Source organism: Amblyomma americanum, chromosome 1, assembly GCF_052857255.1.
Source record: "Amblyomma americanum isolate KBUSLIRL-KWMA chromosome 1, ASM5285725v1, whole genome shotgun sequence".
Lineage (NCBI taxonomy): Eukaryota > Metazoa > Arthropoda > Arachnida > Ixodida > Ixodidae > Amblyomma > Amblyomma americanum.
The window spans coordinates 13,786,004-13,792,003 of record NC_135497.1 but is presented as its reverse complement, the minus strand read 5'-3'; positions in this window follow the sequence as shown (position 1 = coordinate 13,792,003).

Genomic DNA, 6,000 nt, shown 5'->3' with positions numbered 1-6,000 from the left:
TGTGGTGTAAAATTATGTTTTCTGGCATGTCGTACCTCATAGGAGTCGTTTATAGGCCGCCAACTACTTCACCTGATTTTCTAGGTGTGTTAAATACGTTTCTTTGCTCACGTGTAAATAGGAACACCCGGCTAATAATGACTGGCGATTTTAACTTGCCACATATTGATTGGGAACTTATTTCGCCTGGAAATACAGAAATTTCTAATGCGGAAAAATTATTGGATATCACATTTTTTCATAATTTAAGGCAAATAGTGAAGGAAAACACGCGTATAACGTCTCAATCGCAGTCATTGCTTGACTTGGTGTTCCTTTCCCATAAAGTAGGCGATTATGAAATGGCAGTCACAGATGGTATATCCGATCACAAAATGATTTTGCTGAATGTGCTTACTTGTACACCACCACCTACAAAACCTGCTGTACGTGTTGAAATCAAAAACTACGCTAAGGCCGATGATACATCTATTCCAGATTATTTAGAAAAGTGTCTCGACAAATTTGAAAATGTCTCCTAGGTCGAAACAGTTGAAGAGTTGTGGCAGAGCTTTAAAACCATTATTAAAGTCTGCATAGATCAGTTTGTTCCAACCCGACTCAAGAAAACGAAGTGGAGTAATCCATGGATAATGAGGGATATTGTTCACGCGAAATGCAAATTAAAAAGGCTGCGCAGAGGAAAAGCAGATCCTAGGGACATACAGACAGTACGTCAGATAATAAAAGCTTTGTTACTCAGTTCGAAGCAAACATTTTTAACCGCACTCTAAGTGACTTTCTTAAGACTTCCCCAGAAAAATTTTGGCATTATTTAGACCACAGAAAGGAAACAATAAAGAAAATGACAGTAGGAAATGTTCTAGTAGAAGAAAAATGTGTTATCGCTGATGGATTCAATAAGCATTTTCAAGCAGTATTCACGCGAAGTGATCGACCATTTCCGGTAGATGATGGGGCATCTTTCAGCGCAAGTTATATGGGCGCTATCAACTTTACTCAGAGAGGCGTATTCCAGCAGTTGCTACAGTTAGATGACAAGAAGGCTACAGGGCCAGACGGGATACCTACTGGCTTTTTGAAAAGGTGTGCCGAGTGGATATCATTTTATTTGGTAATTATTTTTCAGAAATCACTAGGCACCCATTCCGTACCACAGGACTGGCGTTGTGCTGTAGTTATCCCCATATTTAAAAGTGGCAATCGTACTCTAATGAACAACTACCATCCTGTATCCCTTACGTCAGTTTGCTACAAGGTTATCGAACACGTCATAGCGAAAAATATCATTATTTTCCTAGAATCAAATGGCCTCCTTTGCGCATGCCAGCATGGGTTCCGACGGGGACTTTCCACAGTGGCACAGCTCATTGAGACATTACACGATTTTTCCAAAACTATAGACAATCGTGAAAAGATGGATGTTATATGCGTTGATTTTGACAAAGCCTTCGATAAGGTTCCCCATCGTAAATTACTTTTGAAACTGTACAAAGCTGGTATAAATGGCGACGTTCGAAAATGGAATGAAGACTAGTTAACTAATCGCAAGCAGGCAGTTCGCGTTGATGGTTCAGAGTCTGGTTTTCTAGATGCATACTCAGGAGTACTACAGGGGTCCGTGTTAGGGCCAGCACTTTTTCTGCTTTACATCAATGATGTAGTAACCGCTTTAGATAGTTCTGCTAAAATAAAACTCTTTGCAGATGACTGCTTGATTTTTGCACCGGTAACTTGTTCAGAGGATCAGATTAAACTCAACCGAAACCTTCAGGCGTTTGGGAGTTGGTGTGATAAGCGGGAAATGCGAATTAATTTTGATAAGGCCACATACACGCATATCACTGCAAAAAAGAATATTGCTACTTTTCAGTACGATACTCAAGGCTACAATCTAGTTAATGTTTCTTGTTTCAAATATCTTGGTGTTTCTATTTCGCATGATTTAAAATGGCACAATTATGTAGAAAAAGTGTGCTCAGTGGCACAGAAGAAACTGGGTTTTTTAAGAGCAAAACTGGGGAGGGCAACAAAAGATGTTGAACTGCTGGCTTACAGATGTCTTAGTCGACCATCCCTAGAATATGGTTTTAGTAGCATGGGCGCCCCATCAAAAGGTAATGTGGGCCAAAATAGAGAAGGTGCAACGCCGGGCGGCGCGCTTTATTTGTTCGAAATATAGAAGGACAGACTCAGTTTCGGCGATGTTAAAGTCTTGCGGTCTTGAATTATTGGAAGATCGGTGCAAGAAGCAGAGACTAAAAACGTTATTTCAAATAATTCACGGCGAACTAAAAATTAATAAAGATTTGTACTTAAAACCTCCAGGCAGACCGAGCTCCCGCTTAAATCATAGTGAAGCAATTCGACCGTACTTGTCCCGAACCAATGCCTTTCGTTGTTCGTTCTTCCCAGAGGCAATAGAGCTGTGGAACAAGCTGCCTGCAGAAATTGTTCACAGTTTTGATACCGCATTGTTTGCAAATGCAATCAAGGTCTCTTAATAAAATCTGTACCATATGGATATTGCATAGTTTTTTTTGTGTGTGTGCATGCGGCAGATGGCTGAACATTTGAATACGTGTCTTATAGTCTGTATATCCTATGCTGTGTTGTATCCGTAGGCCACTGTGTTGTATGTACATATTTCTTTTTGTATCTGGCTGCTTATTCTTGTATGAACGTGTTATGTGTAACATCCCTCCATGTAATGGCCCTCAACTGAGGGTTGACAGTATTCCTGAATAAATGAATAAATAATATAGTACACTGGAGCACCATGCCTGCCGCTATTTTAAATACCATGGAAGGATGAGCTCTGCCGGTGTCCATGGGATGTTTGCGTAGGCCCCGTGCACATTGTAAATCAAGCTTTGGAATGCAGCTGTCCATGGCATCCACTGTCCATGACATAGGGACAAAAGCTTGTGTCCTATCCTTTCCTGCCTGTGCTGCTTTTCCAAAACAGCTGTTCCCAAGTATAGTTAACTAGCCAGATACAGAAGAGGGTCTATGTGAAGCTCATTTTGCTTGTATTTTTCTTCTCTTGCATTTAAGGTGACTCCTAGCAGTGCAGGGCAACGTTTTTAGATAAGGACAGCTAGAAAACTTGCCTCCCGGGAATCGGCCCCACTTCCATTGCCGCTTTCATCACAAAGAGATGCGAGCACCATCTCTAGGGTTTTGACAGTACCAAGTTAGTTTTCTTTGTTTTATAAAACGCTACCTAAAAACCTTTTTAGATAAGGGCAGTCGGGTGCAGAGCGGACCCAAAACGGGTGCCGCCTAGGCGGTGGCGCAGCGGTCGCTTTGGGTTGGGCGCGTCGTCTGCTACTTCCAGCTTGAGAAGCGTCAGCAGACGGTGACTCGCGTGCGTACAGAAACGTAAGTTGCGCCTTCGTCTCTTTTGTATTAATGAAACAAGATGGCTTTGTAGCATTTATAACCATAACCTTAGCCGGGCACGTTGAAGACGCGCTGGCAAACAGCTCACCGCATGCGTATTAGATACACATTCAAGTAAAGCTACCGTGCTCCCAGTATCGACCACTTTACTTATAAAAAATGCCTCAACCACCAAGATGATTAATATTTTCATCAAGACTCATTAAAACAGGGAATTTGGCTGAAGAAAAAATTAAAAGTGCGTATGCAGCAAGAAAAAAGAAAGAAAAATCATTTAGTGTCTTCCTAAGATTTTGCCAGGTTTTATTTACAGGCACTCAACTTTTAGTGACCTAATCAATAGAGGGAAGTTTACAGTCCACTTTGCACAACTGCATATTACAACCGGGAGAAACCCACACCGCGATGGGGTAAGCGGCACGTCGCGTTTCTCTGATTTTTCCCGCGTGGAACCGCGGAAAGAAGGGCTTCAAGTTTCAGCCGAGATCTACAGCCAAAAGCTCAACTCCGAGCATCCTGGCCTCTCGTACCACAGGCATAGAGTGCGAACTCTGCAATACGTGGACGAGCGCGGCTTGAAGCAGCCGTGCCCAGCGCAGGCGATGCGAGGCGCAAGCCAGCGTAGACCAGTTGTAGAGCAAACTCTCCACGTGGCCAAGCGTAGCCAATGGCCGTAGCGGCGACGAAGATAAAACCAAGAAAACCGTCGCCGCTACTCGAGCCCGGTCATAGCCTCCTATATTTTGGCCCGGCTGTGAGAAAACTAATGTGGTACTGTCAAAACCCTAGAGATGGCACTCGCATCTCTTTGAGATGAAAGCGGCAACGGAAGTGGGGCCGATTGCCGGGGCAAGTTTTCCGTCTGTCCTTATCTAAAAACGTTGGTGTAGAGTAAGGGCACACATGTCTCTGTGTAAAGGAGAGAGAAGGAAAGGCTCCCTCCTCGCTTATATCAAAGAACTTCTGCTCCCTGAAAAGGCAAAATGGGGGTGAGGAGGAAGTGGTGAGCTCGCTTCCATGAAGGCGGTGCCTGCTTGAGCCACCAGTTTTGGCACCTAACAAAAACGTAGAAGTAAGGGGGTGCCTTGCTCGCCGCTGACAGCGCCTGTTGCGCAGGAGCCTAGGAAATTCCACGAGCTGAAAAAGCTCCCTCGAAGAGAGGGGAGAAGAGGATTCATATAACTTATGTGGGGAAGGGGGGCAATGGCACTTTTGAGACAAGAAAAGGACATCTTGGAAGGGAAGAGAAAATAGACCAGTTGCAACAGTAATGCACGAAACGCTGGTAATTAATATTATAGATAATGAAACCTTTGCTGGAAATTTGTGATGATTCTTGCTTTGATTGTTGCTCATGGACACTGTATAGTATTTTCTTGTATTTTTTACTCCTTCACCCCCCTCCCCCCTCTGTAATGCCAGACAATGGCACTGTGGGTAAATAAATGCACAAAACAGATTGTGCTTGTCGATATAACACAGATGGTGCCTTAACTGTGTTCGGAATTTTGTTTTCCCTTGAGATGCCTATATATGCATGTACTCCGGAATAAAATTTCAGTTGACAGTTTGTGCATCCGTGTTATTGTTGTTTCTCTCTTGTGTTTAAGTGTTCTCAAAAGCACAATAATGAGACCCAATTATGACAAAAATCCATAGATCAAAAAATCCGAGAAATAAACCCTTTGTGGGACAATGGGATACATACCAGGTGTGACGCAAAAGAAACGAGACTAAGTGTATAGCTTGAAAAAAGAGTGGAGTTAGCAACAACTGTTCTGCTGATGTCATCCCACACACCTCATTTATTCATGCGGCCAGTTTCGACGGAACCAATCACGCCAGTTGGGAGTGCTGCACGATTGAGTGAACACGTGCAACTGTATTCTGCCGGAAAAATGTCTGATGTAAAAACCAAAGAGCGAATCAACATCAAGTTTCTTGTGAAACTTAAGAAATCAACCACGGAAACATTTCAAATCTTAACCGAGGCTTATAGAGATGAAACTTTGTCTTGTGTACGTGTGTTTGAATGGCATAAGCGGTTTTCAGGGCGAAGGGACCGTGCGGAAGATGACGAAGGTGCTGGGCACCTAAGGTCAGCGATTACAAACCAAAACATTGCCAAAGTTCGTGATGTGATCCGTGGTGACCAAAGATGAAGTGTTCGTGCAGTGGCGGAGTTGGTTAACTTGAATAGGGAAGCTGTTCGACGCATTTGAACGGACGAATTACATATGAGGAGGATTTGTGAGAAGGTTCTTCCAAAAGTTCTGCCCGATGACCAAAAACAGTGCCGTAAAGACGTGTGTGTGTGTGGACATGCTAGAACGCATTGCAAACGAGCCAAATTTGTTGGAATTTGTTGCAACATGTGATGAGACATGGATATTTACCTATGACCCAGAAAGTAAGCGACAGTCAATGCTGTGGAAGTCTCCAGGATCCCCAAGACCCAAAAAAGCACGCATGTCAAAATGAAAACTCAAGGCAATGTTAATTGTATTTTTCGACATTAATGGAATTGTAATGATTGAGTGGGTTCCCAGTGGTCAGACTGTTAATGAACACTACCAAATTCAAGTACTAAAAAGA